We start from the raw sequence: 15,074 nt of genomic DNA on the forward strand, positions 1-15,074 counted from the left end.
TGCAGGCTGGCAATCAAGGCAACCAATCCAGCAGGAGAACTGCAGGAAGGCAGCATAAGGGCTCCAGCAGTCACAAGTGCGCAGCAGGAGTAAAGGGGAAGGCATTAGGGGGGTGGAATTTAAAGGGACAGCAGTAGACACGTTATCATGTACCCACTGCTGTCATTGGTTAGGGAGCGGATCCGGGAGCGATCGAGGAGCCCATCAGTAAATATGACCACATTTGCTTGTTGCCAAGGGGGATCTGCAGGGATTCCAGGCACTGTGCCGTGTGGCAGAACGTGGAATCTATGATCTGTGGCACTTCGGTACTTTTATCCACAGAATGTAGATTCTACAATCTGTGGCACTTAAAGTATTACGGCACTTTACAAAGAGCAAAAATAAAAACTGATGCAATGCACCAAGCATTTTTTATCTTGTGCAAGTTGCAGACAACAGGCAAAGTGGGGGAAGACATTTTCCCTTGGAATTAAATGACCCCTAAAAACCCCTATAGAAACAAAAGATGATAAAGAAGTTCTTACCATCCCCTGGAAATAAAAAAGAATTTACTAGGTCAGACCTGGTATAGTTTTTTGTGCTATTTGGGCAAAGTTGACATCAAGGGGACTTGGGGAACACTTGGATCTTCCCCCTCCATTACGATTTTTAGTGCTTAAAGTTGCAGAAAAAAGAAATCACAACTTTTTAGAGATTTAATGTGCATCCAAACATCTAAAAATCTGAATCCAACAATTCTCCAGCTGAAACATGCAGAGGTTGTGTAGAAGTCAGTGACAGATGTTCTTTCCCTTTCCTGAAAGATCCTTCTTATGATTTTTTTTGCAAAAAAAGGTGTTGTTTTCATGCAACAAGTCAAAAATTAGGGATCTTCGCACATTTTCTGTGACTTTTCTTATGCAGACTTTCTCAGTTCTGACTTTTTAGTAAATGTAAGACATTCATGAAAAGGAGATTATTTGAATTTTTCAAAATAAAAAAATGAGAAAGAGTTTTAGTAAATGTGCTCCTAAATTCCATTTGAAAGAGGAAGAATGCAAACCCAGCAGCTAAAAGAGTAACTTACTTCTGTCAAAGAAGAGGTTTTAGAAATAAGGATTTTAAAAAAAAAAATGGCATAATGTGAAATATTGGTCAATATTACTAATTTAGTGATATATAAATAAGGTTACATAAATACTGCAAATAAACCATTTATTTGAAAAAGAATAAAAGTATTTTTATAAATGTAACACAATAACAATACTGGAAATAATAGAAATACTGAATATAATGAAAAATAACACACACTGTATATATATTCTTTCTAGGTGATTTTTTTGTGGGCGACAAGATGCTTAAAATGCAGGTATAGTAACCTGACGGAATGTACTCACTCAGATCCATGGTTGATGAAGCACGCTGGTTATTTTCAATTATGCAAATCCCATATGTGCATGTTTTTGCTGTTGTAATATCTGCTATCATCCACACCACTAGACTAACTGCGCACCTAATGTTCTCTCTATATCACATGGTTATTAGAAGCTACACAACTTTACAGCTTAGATAAACAGCTTTCATTAAGCATTAAAGAAAACAATGAATGTTACAATAAAGGAGTCAATCTGAAAAGGAGCTGTTTCAATGTGAGAAAATCTAGGTCTGTAATTCTCCTATTCCAAATCTGATCTTCCCATTATAGTATTACAATATAATAGTAATAATGGACAAGAACTATTATTGAATGAGTAATTCTATCCCTAAAAATAATCTGCTTTTCCTATGTCAGTTGAACTTTATATTATATGTTAGATTCAATGCTAGTCACATAACCCTAGCTAAAGTATATTGTGTTCTGACACATTAAATCAACAATTTAGTTGCAGCTAGGATATCACACAAGTCTAGTGCAGAATTTCTAGCCGTACGCTGGGTTTGTTATTATATGCCATGCCACAAGGATAGGTCGAACAGAATCCAATTTTATTGTCTAAATGGAGCTAAATAATAAAAACTGATTCTATATTTGGCTATCCACATATATCATAAATAAAATAGTTGGTGGTACATTGAATTATCAAGTAGTAACTGCCCATAAATAACTCAGAGATCAAATGGATAGGTATGGGGATGTAGAGGGCTGCTCCAGAACGTATTGTCCTTGTTAGCTGGTTGTACATTGCAGAGGATGACATGGTTGAAAATTTTGGACCCAGGTCTCTATGCCAATGCACTTAACCAATACAGGTCTGTAAATGGATAATGTCTTGATACCTGCATTTTGCACTCAACTTGATTATGTCATCACACTCCACACTATTGTGTCACTAGTTGCACATATGTATTTGACACTTTGGGCCTGCCTAGATTAATTGTTATGTACTTTTGTCAGTTCCCATTGACCCAGTGTGAATATCTCCCTGATGATCATTACTGAACCTTTGCTATCTGACCTACTGCCTTGTGTAAGGTGCTTGTGAGTGTCAAGATCGGTAACCCAAAACCCAGAACAATTGCCAAGCTCCCGGTCACAGCTCATGCTTCTGCCTTTTGCTTCGGGTGGAGCCCTCCACTACTCGGGCGCTGCCAAGTCTTAAAGTGAGAGGGCCAAGGCAAAGGTTCTGGGCAAGCAAGGGTATCAGATCATTTGAAAAGGACTGGGGAAAGCTTACTAGTCGGTGTCAGGCAGGCCAGGTCAAAACCGGAACAGAAGTGCAGTACAAAATCAGGATCCAGAAGAAGAGTAGTCAGGGGTCAGAGGGGTCAGTCCAGGCGGAATTCACTCAAAGTCAGGATGCAAGCAAGGGTCAGAACCAAATACACAGAATAGGACAGAACAGAACAAAACAGGAGCACACCCAGGAACTTTGCTAGAAAGACCTATAACGGGCAATGACTGAGTGCAGAGCAGAGGGTTATATAGGCAGGTTGGTTGTTAATACAAAACACCTGTGATCAGATTAACAAAAGGAAAACTAACACTGCCTACATGTATATACATGGGTAACAACCTTAGCTGTCTGGTCATATAAAGCAGTGGTAAAGATACCGTACAGCAGCCTGTAGGTCGCTGGTTCAATTCCAGGCAGGATGTTACAGTGAGTCCCATTCAATTCTTGACCTTGTGGTTAGTGGGTGTTTCTCCTTTATTTGTGGACTAGCCATAGGTCAGTCTTCTGTTACTAATATAATGTCTAAAATGTTGTGACTATTGTTCTGATCCTAAATGTACAGTATATCTCGAATAGCTACCATGTATAGCTGGAATACCTACTGTACCTCTGTTTTTACCAGAAATGTAAATAGAAAAGATAGTATGAGTATCAGGAAATGGATAACTCACTATAGGACATATAAACCCTACATTTTTCTACCATATATATACTTTGGGCACATCTTCCCACCCACACCACATCATTTATACTGCATATATCCCCTTTGCTCGCCATCACATTTTCCTATAACACATGGCAGCTTTTACCTGGCGGACATTTTCCCTCTGACATCATTTGTGACATTTACATCTGCAGACATTTGCAGATATTTGCGCTGTAAAGTTCATGCAATAAATAATGCAGGCTTACACAGGCAGAAAAAAATAAAAAGTTCTGCTTTGATTGAGCACATTAATGGTTAAGATGAGGTTAGGAGAAAAAACATGTTTCTCTAAGTCCACATCTAGAGCCGAGTTTCTATGAAAACCAGCACTGCCACCTCTTTACTGGCAGATAGACTGGAGGGTGTGTTTAGTAACCTGAGTTGAGAAGTACTGAGCATGCTCAGTTAGCCATGAGCCAAAGTCAATTTCTAATGGAGCTGGCCGAGAGGGTTAGAGGAGGAGAAGGAATCCTAAGTGATGAAGCGGATTCTGCAGCCTTACTATTAACCTTTAACAGAAAAAAAATGAGTACAACCTTGAATTACTGAAGGGGTAGGTATTTGAATATTTCAAAGAGGCTATTCACTGATTGATTTTAATCCTCCAAAAAAGTAAAGTATTTTACCAAAACTACAATGCCTTACATATTTTATATAATTTTTACTTGTTGGATATTACATATTTTAACAAAATAAACATTTCCTCTACAGCATGCTCCCCATAGCAAAACTTCTAGTATGTAAAATGTAGCTAAGATATGATCATTTTTAAATCTTTCTGAAAGTGACACATCTACAAATTGTTATAATAAAACAACATTCCCTCTTTTGCACTGCGCATTTTTCCTGTAGTCCTTGGAAGTAACATTTAATATCTAGAGAGCTTTCAGCAATATAAGTTACGAGCAGCTCAAGTGCAAATTCTTGTGCTAAGACTTTAAATAAAGCTAACAGTAGGGCACATCATTAAAATTTAAATAAGGAATACAACTGGTCTATTTTAAAAACAAAATTTATGATCAGCTTGTAACTGAGTAATATTTGCTTCAGGCAACATACAACTAATGACAAGATGCATTTATTTCTTACTATTTTTTTTAAATTAAAAATCGATGAGAATTTTCTATCCTGACAGAAAAGTTAGTCAAGCTTTACTTTTTTAGCCTGTTTTAAAAGAGTATAGAGAATGTGTATCTCTCTCTTTCTCTATATACAGTATATATATATATCTGTGTGTGTGAATTAGTTACCCCACTATTTTTAATAAAAGTACAATATCAGTCAATCAACTGGAGTGGCTACATTTTTCCTTGAAGATGTTTTGCTAGTCATCCAACTGGCTTTCTCAATTCAGAATGACTTGTACAGGGATCTTTCTGGAATAAATACACTCAAATGTTGCTCCATTCAGCATAATTTGGTTATCATAACCATCACTAGGTTATGGTAAAGTGTTGATTATATTAGCATGATTGGAGCTATGAGGTGTCGTTAAACTGTTCAGGGTGCGTGCACCCATCATCTATGGATGCGCTGCCATCACTATTGGTGCCACATTTAAACTTAAAAAGAGATACTCAGATTATTTTCCTTGCCCAAGCTGTTTCTGTGTACCTGGTTCCTAGCTAAGCTCTTTTTATGACTGATCTACTGGTTTTGACTCCTTGCCTGCCACTGACCTTTGCCTGACTTACCTTCTGCCCTGCATTTATGGAAAATAAGCTTGGCCATGAGTAGGATCCCTGTCAATTCTGCCGCAGAAAGCCCAGGGCCCCCCAAAGTTATTCCTGGCAGTTTCGGGCTCCTATACATACAGTCCATAACAGTTAGCTTGGGCCAACATGGAGCCCTCTCACACTGCTGCTGCTGGTTCCTTGAAGAATGTCCTGGAAGTGCTCCTCAAACGCCTGGAGTTTCAGGAGGCTTAACAGGCTCATCTCTCCCAGTCCCTTCAGCTCTTCACCTCCCATCTGGATTCCCTCCAAGGGGTGCAAGGTGCTTCTGCTCCATCTCCTCAGGTTTCTGCCCCTTTTGTTCCTCCTGCTGTGGTTCAACATTACAAGACAAAGATTCCTGCTCCTATGTGCTACGTAGGGGATCCCGAGGTTTGCCGGGTCTTTGTTTCTATTGTGGACAGAGTGGTCATTTACTTAAGGGCTGCCCTGTAAAGCCTGAAAGTCAGGGAAATGCTCTCTGTGTGGCCCCCCACCTGTCTGGCTGCTTTGATGGCTTACTCTTGTGTAAACTTTAAATGGTATCAGTACTGTGATTAACTGCCCCCCCTGCATTGCTCACACCTCAGATTCAGGCTGTAATCAGGCTGTATTGTTTAAAAATGTAATCCCCTGTGTTGTTCACACCTTTTAATCTCTGCATTGTCCATCCCCTGCAGTGTTCACACCTCAGGCTCAGGCTGTAATCACCCACATTGTTCCCCTGTTCACACCTCAGACTGTAGGAGCAGTAGAAACCCACAAATAATCCCTGCACACTACAAAAAGAACATATACTGTGGTGGTACTGCAATTAAAAAGTTTTTTAATATATAGTTATTGTACAGACTGTAGGTGCAGTGCCAGCATTGTGTCACTGTATGCTGCCTGTGTGTGCCAGGGCAAGCAGAGTATGGCACACACAGGCAGAGTAGGGCAGGCAGAGTATGGCACACACAGGCAGAGTAGGGCAGGCAGAGTATGGTACACACAGGCAGGGTAGGGCAGGCAGAGTATGGCACACACAGGCACTCAGGCAGGGTAGGGCAGGCAGAGTATGGCACACACAGGCACTCAGGCAGGGTAGGGAAGGCAGAGTATGGCACACACATGCAGGGTAGGGAAGGCAGAGTATGGTACACACAGGCAGGGTAGTGCAGGCAGAGTATGGCACACACAGGCAGGGTAGGGCAGGCAGAGTATGGCACACACAGGCCAAGTATGGCACAAACCAGCCAAGAATGGCACACACACTCAAAGTATGGCACATGCAGGCAGGGTAGGGAAGGCAGAGTATGGCACACACAGGCAGGGTAGGGAAGGCAGAGTATGGCACACACAGGCAGGGTAGGGAAGGCAGAGTATGGCACACACAGGCAGGGTAGGGAAGGCAGAGTATGGCACACACAGGCAGGGTAGGGAAGGCAGAGTATGGCACACACAGGCAGGGTAGGGAAGGCAGAGTATGGCACACATAGGCAGGGTATGGGCAGGCAGGGTAGGGCAGGCAGAGAATGGCAGGTTTTTGCTGTACTACAACCATTAATATGGGTATGGTCATGTGATAACATGGGTGTGGTTTCAAGTGGGTGTGGTTTCAAAAAGGGGAGTGGTCAAAATTGGCTTCCATTATCGGCCCTCCACCACGTAGGTCGGAAAAATTCCGGCCCTCGGTACCACAGAAGTTGGACAGCACTTAAGTAGCCCATGTACAAATATTCCACTTTTGTATAAGGAAACTGTCATATTTTCCGGGGGTCATTTATAAAGTTTGTGCAGCAAATATTTTTTTTGCAAATTGTTGTTTGTGCATGTTTTCCACTAAACGCTTCAATTTTGAACTGCTGTACTGAACAAATTCGCAAATGAGATTTGCATGAGCGTGCCCTCTATGTTGCCTTTATTATTTGTGAATATAGCTCCAGTTTTCTCTTTGCGAATATTAATTCGCAATTTGTGAAATCAGTTTAGCGAATATTTTTCTCAGATGCAGAGGGTGCACATAAACATTTGCAATTTGCGAATATACCATATTTTAAAAGCTTTAAGGACACTCACAGCAAATAAAAATTTCACAATTATCTTTGCACATTAAATGGGCAGGGCAAATATGTTCACTGTGCAAATAATTCTGCTCTGCACAAATTTTATAAATGACCCCTACCATCTGGTATTATCATTTCCTTGATGATCTATTCATTCTTTGGCATTGAAACAAAGCAACACTAACTGACTTTATAACTTATCTGAACTATAGTTCTCAGATTCACAAAGGCCCACATTCCCATTATGGTAAGATGGGAATCAGGTAAATTGAGCAGTAACATATACAGAATGCCTACGGATAGTAGTACTATATTACATGCTACAAGTTTTCATCTTATACACACATTACCTTTTTCTAAAATGAGTCTCACTCATCACCTTTCAAACTTGGAAATTGCTGATTTCACAACAAAGTATGACCGCATTACAGTATTTGTAGGGTTTTTTTCCCCACAAAACTGCAGCAAAAACACACCACAAAAAAATCTGCATAAAAGTTGAAAAAAAAAATTTGCATGATAGGAGGAAGAAAAATTGGGCATTATTTTTAAAGGAAAACTATACACCAAAACAACATAGGTCTCTAAAAACATATATTGCATACACAAGCTCATATATAAAACCCTACTTTATCTAAATAAACAATTTTTATGAAAATATACTTTTTTTAGAAAATTGCCATTTTAAGAATTAAGGTCCTCCTCCCGGGATCATAGGATTCACAATGCAAACAAACAAGCCAAGGCACACATACAGTACATGCTAGGCCAGTTAAGCCAATTAATGCACAGAGTTCTGCCTATTGCTTCCACACTACTTCCTGTTAGAGGAAGGGAGCACACAGCCCATCACTAAAGGGTGGGAAATGGATGGAACTAAAGGGAATGGATGTAAAAGGGCAATATTTACTGATATATACTCTTTAATAGGTCACATAACATAATATAAAAAATATATTTTTTAAAAATTATTGCTTAAAGTAATACTGACACCAAAAAAATATGAACCTACTTCCAAACCTACCTATAGGTCATGTTGACTGTTTTTTCCTAAAAGTCCTGTTTCTCTAAATAAATCTTACTGAAGATCCTGAACCCGACTGTCTGATAACCCGACTGTAGCTTCTCAATCTTTCAAAAGGACTACATCAGAAACTGGGGGGGATTCAGCTTGCCATTTGCTTCAAGGAGCTCCCCCTCCCTCCCTCGCTCCCTCCCTCCCCCCCCCCTCCTTCGCTCCTCGCATCGCATTGTGAACTAGATAGCAGACACAACAGCGGGTTTAAAACAATTTTTTAATTGGCTGTCAGTATCACTCTAACTGAATTAAAATAATCAAGCTTCACACTTTAAGAGGCCATGGCATTGTAATGATTTAATTGTTTTCATTTGTCAGTATCTTTAAAATATATCATAACTTAAAGTTGTTTTTTTATGAAAAAACATACTAGATTAATAAAAATTCTGTCACATATGTTTAACCCCCAACCCCAGGTAGGCATTGTTTTCTACATATAACAGCTACTTTTGGCTTTATGTCTGGCCCTCAGCTACTAAGGTGCCACCAGGACTTACCGAACAAGAATCCTGTGACTCCCACAGGGGCAGGCAAGGATGCCAAACATATATATATACAGTATATATATATACTGCAGGAAAGGAGCATGTAAGGATAGAGCTGGATGAAGTCAGACAGCCCTGGCAAGAACCATATAAGAAACTTAGAACTGAAAGGCAAACGCAGGACAATCCTGGGTCAAAACCATGCAGGCGACACAAGGGACAGGACCAGGGAAACAGGAAAAGTAGTAACATGATACAGAGCATCTAGGAACAAGCAAGCTTGACCTATAATGGGCCTTCAGTAGTGATGAGCGAATCTGTCCCGTTTTGCCATATAATTCACAAAATGGCAAGAAAATTCACAAAACAGCAAGAAAATTCACAAAACAGCGAAAAATTCACAAAACGCTTTTGTTGCACGATTTTTTTGTCGCCCGTGTCTTTTTTGTCGCCAGTGTCTATTTTCTATTGACTGTGTCTTCTTTTTGTCGCCCGCGCTTTTTTTACGTGGCCAAGCCTTTTTTTGGCGTGACCGCGCCCAATTTTGGATGCGACCAAAAAAAAATTCCACACAACAAATTTTTCTGCTGCAAATTCACCAATGGCGAAATGCGGAAATTCGCTGCGAATCCATGTCTGGCGAAAAAATTTGCTCATCACTAGACTTCAGTGAGTTTAGAGTGTTTAGAGTTGGCAATTTGTTTAGGCAGGCTGATAGTAACACTGAGCACCTGTAGCAGCTGAAACAATCCATGCCTACTTAAAAAGCAAGCATACCAAACAGATTGAACCAGAGTATTAGCAGTCTGCATATATCAGAGGCAGAACATACTGCATAGTAATGTACAAGTCACTGGTTGAAAGCCATGCAGGATGTTACAAATTCACAAGTTGTAACCAAAAGTTATCTAATTATACAGAAAAATCCTGTAGTCTAGGAACATCGATATGAAGGTCATTGGCACGTTAGTACTAGATTAAATCATTTTCAGAAACTTTGATGTCTTCTTATTGAGAAGAAATATCTTATACTCCAGGAACAACAATAGGAAAATCAATGGCATTATAGTACACCAAATGTAATTTATTTCACAATTTTAAAACTTCAAAAACTTAAAGGGGGGATAAACACAGAAACATCTAAAATTTGAAACTGTAAACACAAAAACAAACAAAAAGGTTTACCTAAAATTAAAAAATGTAATACTAAGAAACAAAATGTTCTATGGATTTAATGTTTGTAAATGTAATTGCAACTGAAAGCAATATTTGTCTTCTACTTTCTGCAATGCATTTGACTTAGGAAACAATGCTCTCCATCAGCCAACACTCCATCTTTTAAAATGCCTTGCTTGCTTTTTCACAGTTTTCTGTCGTCAGCTGGCTCCAGAAATGACAATGCAGAGAACAGCAAGGGAAAGATATTAAGTACATTTAAAAATAACTTTAAAACTTTGTTTTTAATAAATGCATAATGATAAGAGTAACCATGTCCATAGTTTTGCAATTTTTCAGTGGAGCAACACAACCAAGTTTTAATATTTTAAAATGAATTAACTTAAAAATTGATCACAATTCCCAAGGTGTGAGTCCTAAGTAGATTCTTACTCTTGTACCCTTTGCACCACGCAGACATGCACTGGCCCTACTAAATCCCACCAACATGGGGAGGATGATTCTATTTTTGGGGGGGATATATATCCCTATATCCTCCATACTCCATATTTACTAGCAAACTATTACAGGTATGGGATCCAGAAATCCGTCATTTGTTTGATCAGATATCTAGAAAGTTCAGAATTACCGGAAGGCCATCTCCAACTATGGGAGAATTAGGATTAGAGTTCTAATTTTTGAAACAAAACACTCCTATAGAATTTATTAAATGTTTTTTAGCAGACAAGGTATGAAGATCCACATTACAGTAACATTCCTTATTTAGAAAACCCCAGGTCCTGTGCATTCTAGATAACAGGTCCCACATCGGTACCAGCAAGAAAGAAAATAGCTTTGTTTTATTTATTTTTATAGAGTTTTCTTTAATTGCACCAAAGAACATAGCTTTGTTCCATAGCTTTGTTATCCAGAAAACCTCAGGTCCTAAGCATTCTAGATAAAAGGTCCCATATCTGTACTCACAAGTAGTGATGAGCGAATTGTTTTGCGAAAGAAAATTTTTCCGCCAAAAATTTGGTGGACCTCAAAAAATGGTTACATCAATTGGTTGTGTCAAAAAAGGGCGCCGTCTTGTCAATATGGGTGGGGGCAACAAAAATTACACGGGACAGATACGCTCATCACTACTTATAAATAGAGTAAAACAATCAGTTGCAAAGAAATTAGCTTTGTTTTCTATTCATTTCTTTAATCGCAGCAAAATCTGTAGGTCAAATGTTAATAAATTTACTAGGGTCTTGCGTAGTCATGAGCGAATTTGTCTCGTTTCGCTTTGCCGAAAACTTCAAAATGTAAAAATGTTGTGTGCAAATAATCCACCAATGGCAAAACGTGGAAATTTGTTTCGAATACATGATTGGTAAGTTATTTCGGCCAAAATTATTTTTTAATTATGTGAATAGTAAAAAAATGAAGCAAGAAGGGGTGGGAACTTTATTATCACGGGGAGGTACGTTGGTTGATGAGAACGGGGAAAAAGCAGAAATTTTGAACTCTTATTTTTCATCTGTCTATACATCTGAGGAGCCAGCTAATGAAGGCTTCCCTTTTAATATGCCCAGTGCTAGTAATTTAGCTACTGACGCATGGGTCACTCAGGAGGAAATTCAAAAGAGACTTGAACATGTAAAGGTAAACAAAGGTCCAGGACCGGATGGGATTCATCCCAGGGTATTAAATGAGCTGAGCGCTGTGATTGCCAAGCCTCTTCACATAATTTTTCAGGATTCGTTGAGGTTTGGCATGGTGCCGAGAGACTGGCGGATTGCTAATGTGGTGCCGTTATTTAAAAAGGGATCTCGTTCTCAGCCTGAAAACTATAGGCCTGTTAGTCTGACATCAGTAGTAGGAAAGCTTCTGGAAGGGGTAATAAGGGATAGGATAGTTGAATACATTGCAGTTCACAATACTATTAGTTTGTGCCAGCATGGTTTTATGCGTAACAGATCTTGCCAGACTAATTTAGTTGCCTTTTATGAGGAGGTGAGCAGGAACCTTGATGCTGGAATGGCAGTTGATGTCATCTACTTAGATTTTGCTAAAGCGTTTGATACAGTACCTCACAGAAGGTTAATGATCAAATTGAGGAATACTGGTCTAGAACATAATATTTGTAATTGGATAGAAAACTGGCTGAAGGATAGAGTACAAAGAGTGGTGGTAAATGGAACATTTTCTAATTGGGCCAGTGTGGTTAGTGGAGTACCGCAGGGGTCAGTCCTTGGTCCTTTGCTTTTTAACTTGTTTATTAATGACCTGGAGGTGGGCATAGAGAGTACTGTTTCTATTTTTGCTGATGACACTAAATTGTGCAAAACTATAAGTTCCATGCAGGATGCTGCCGCTTTGCAGAGCGATTTGACAAAATTGGAAAACTGGGCAGCAAACTGGAAAATGAGGTTCAATGTTGACAAGTGCAAAGTTATGCACTTTGGTAGGAATAATATAAACGCGAACTATCTACTGAATGGTAGTGTGTTGGGGGCATCCTTAATGGAGAAGGATCTAGGGGTTTTTGTAGAGCACAAGTTGTCTAATTCCAGGCAGTGTCATTCTGTGGCTACTACAGCAAATAAAGTGCTGTCTTGTATAAAAAAGGGCATTGACTCAAGGGATGAGGACATATTTTTGCCGCTTTATAGGTCCCTGGTAAGGCCTCACCTTGAGTATGCGGTGCAGTTTTGGGCTCCAGTCCTTAAGAAGGATATTAATGAGCTAGAGAGAGTGCAGAGACGTGCAACTAAACTGGTTAAGGGGATGGAAGAGTTAAACTATGAGGTTAGACTGTCGAGGTTGGGGTTGTTTTCTCTGGAAAAGAGGCGCTTGCGAGGGGACATGATTACTCTGTACAAGTACATTAGAGGGGATTATAGGCAGTTGGGGGATGTTCTTTTTTCCCATAAAAACAATCAGCGCACCAGAGGTCACCCCTATAGATTAGAGGAACAGAGCTTCCATTTGAAGCAGCATAGGTGGTTTTTCACGGTGAGGGCAGTGAGGCTGTGGAATGCCCTTCCTAGTGATGTGGTAATGGCAGACTCTGTTAATGCCTTTAAGAGGGGCCTGGATGAGTTTTTGAACAAGCAGAATATCCAAGGCTATTGTGATACTAATATCTACAGTTAGTATTACTGGTTGTATATATATATAGTTTATGTATGTGAGTGTATAGATTGGTTAGTATAGGTTGTGTGCTGGGATTACTCGGATGGGTTGAACTTGATGGACAATGGTCTTTTTTCAACCCTATGTAACTATGTAACTATGTAACTATGTAACTAACCTTGCTCCCAGTTTTCTTCCAAATACAAGAGGACACAAGCTTTCCATAGTAGTTCTCATGAGATTACTTATCATTACTTATGCTTTCATTTTATATCTTAACCAAAATAAAAAATATAATGGGATGGACTTTCTTATTAAAATATTGTTTATCCATTATTTATTTTCCCTTTAATTGCATTGATGATACAGTTCTGTCCACTGTCAATTATTTGATGCAGTACATTTGAAATGTCAGCAGGTTGTCATCTAGTTCAGAATGAAAAAATCGGATATTCCCATTCGTATAGCTTGCTGGACTACTCAGTCTTTGTTTAGATATTGAAAATCCAAAATGTTTGCAATTATGCTTCAGCTTTTAGAGTGCTACGATACATTAATTGACCGTGCTGCCCTCTAGTTACTTGCATTAAAGTATTCAAGCAAAGCAAGGCACTAGTGGCGATTAAAAGACGTTTGTTCTTGGCTCTTTAGTTTATAGATAAATCTTCTCTTCAGCTTCTATCAACCTTTAGAATCATATTCATGTGTGTAGAACTTAGAATCTTTCATATTTATTCACTTTTCAATAGCTTTGATGTTTGTATAATTCATTGCATATATTCTCTTACAAAGGTTACAGAGAACAAAAATGGCCGAGAAAATTAGTTGTTTTTTTCAATTACCTAAACAAATCTAATTCTTTTATAATCCCTTAGAGCATTAAAAAAAATAAAAATGATAAAAAAAGGATATGTCTGCCATCTAGAAACAAAGACAATGAACTCTGATCACCAAGTTCTGCTTTAATAAAAACTCAGCATGTAAACACACCCTGATTGTCTCTTCTTAATAACGGTTACGCTTCTGGTAGAAGTAATGTTGTCTCGGTTAAAATGAGATTATAAATACAAAACAAAACTGCTTCTTGTTGATATTAAGTAAGAACGATGTTGTTTTCATGGCTGCACACAATATTTTCCTCTTGTAAATGACAGATGTTTAGCAACCATCTGTTGGCTTGAAACAGTATGAGGAAAAACACACAAGCCTAACATTTTGATTCTTATTTCCAATTTTTCATGTTCATTTAGATATTTAGGAGAACCAGTTTAATGCTAATGTACTTATAATTCAGCATTGTCTTCTATAAATGTTTTTATTTCTATTCTAAATGTTAAATCTATGGCCTTTTTTAAACAATTTACACCGTGAATGTCGATAATTCTGTCTGATGTCTCTACATTTACATTAGCTAAAATTGTATCAAGCAATGTAATGCTCATAATGAGGAATGAACATGTTATGCCCTATTAGTTAGAGAAAATACTGGATGGAGCACAGAAAAAAGCATAGTTAGAATGCTAGCTACTTACTCTGACCTTATGTCTCAACCGCCCTTCCTTTTAGAATGTAAGCTCTTGCGAGCAGGGCCTTCCCCCTATTGTCTCCAATCCTTATCCAAATGTAACTGTGAACCATTTTTTGTGTATTGTCTATATGTACATAGTAACTGTTTTGTCTTTTGTACCCCCTTATTTTGTAAAGCGATGCGTGAATATAAATAATAATGATAACTACACTAGGCAACAAAAATCTAAATACCTAATATATCTAAATATCTAAATAGTTTCGTTAATTTTTTAATGAGGTTCACCAGTTTCATTTGTCACAATTTTTAAACATAAAAACTAGGATTAAAGGAGAAGGAAAGGCTAATAAAAAGTTAATCTCAAGCTGCAGGCATACCTTCAGTTGTCTCAATAGTGCCCTTAAGTTTCCCCATATTTCACCTGTTCAGATGATCAGAAGCCAAACAGGAAGAAAAAACACTGAGCTGTGTAAAGAAAGTTCCCATAATGCCTCACTCCTGCACAGACACCCAGACAAAGTGAACATGCTCAGTTAGTTAGATTATGAGTCAGCTTCCTGCTGATTGGCTCAGATCCACATT

This window comes from Xenopus tropicalis, chromosome 1 (genome assembly GCF_000004195.4).
Source record: "Xenopus tropicalis strain Nigerian chromosome 1, UCB_Xtro_10.0, whole genome shotgun sequence".
Taxonomy (NCBI): domain Eukaryota; kingdom Metazoa; phylum Chordata; class Amphibia; order Anura; family Pipidae; genus Xenopus; species Xenopus tropicalis.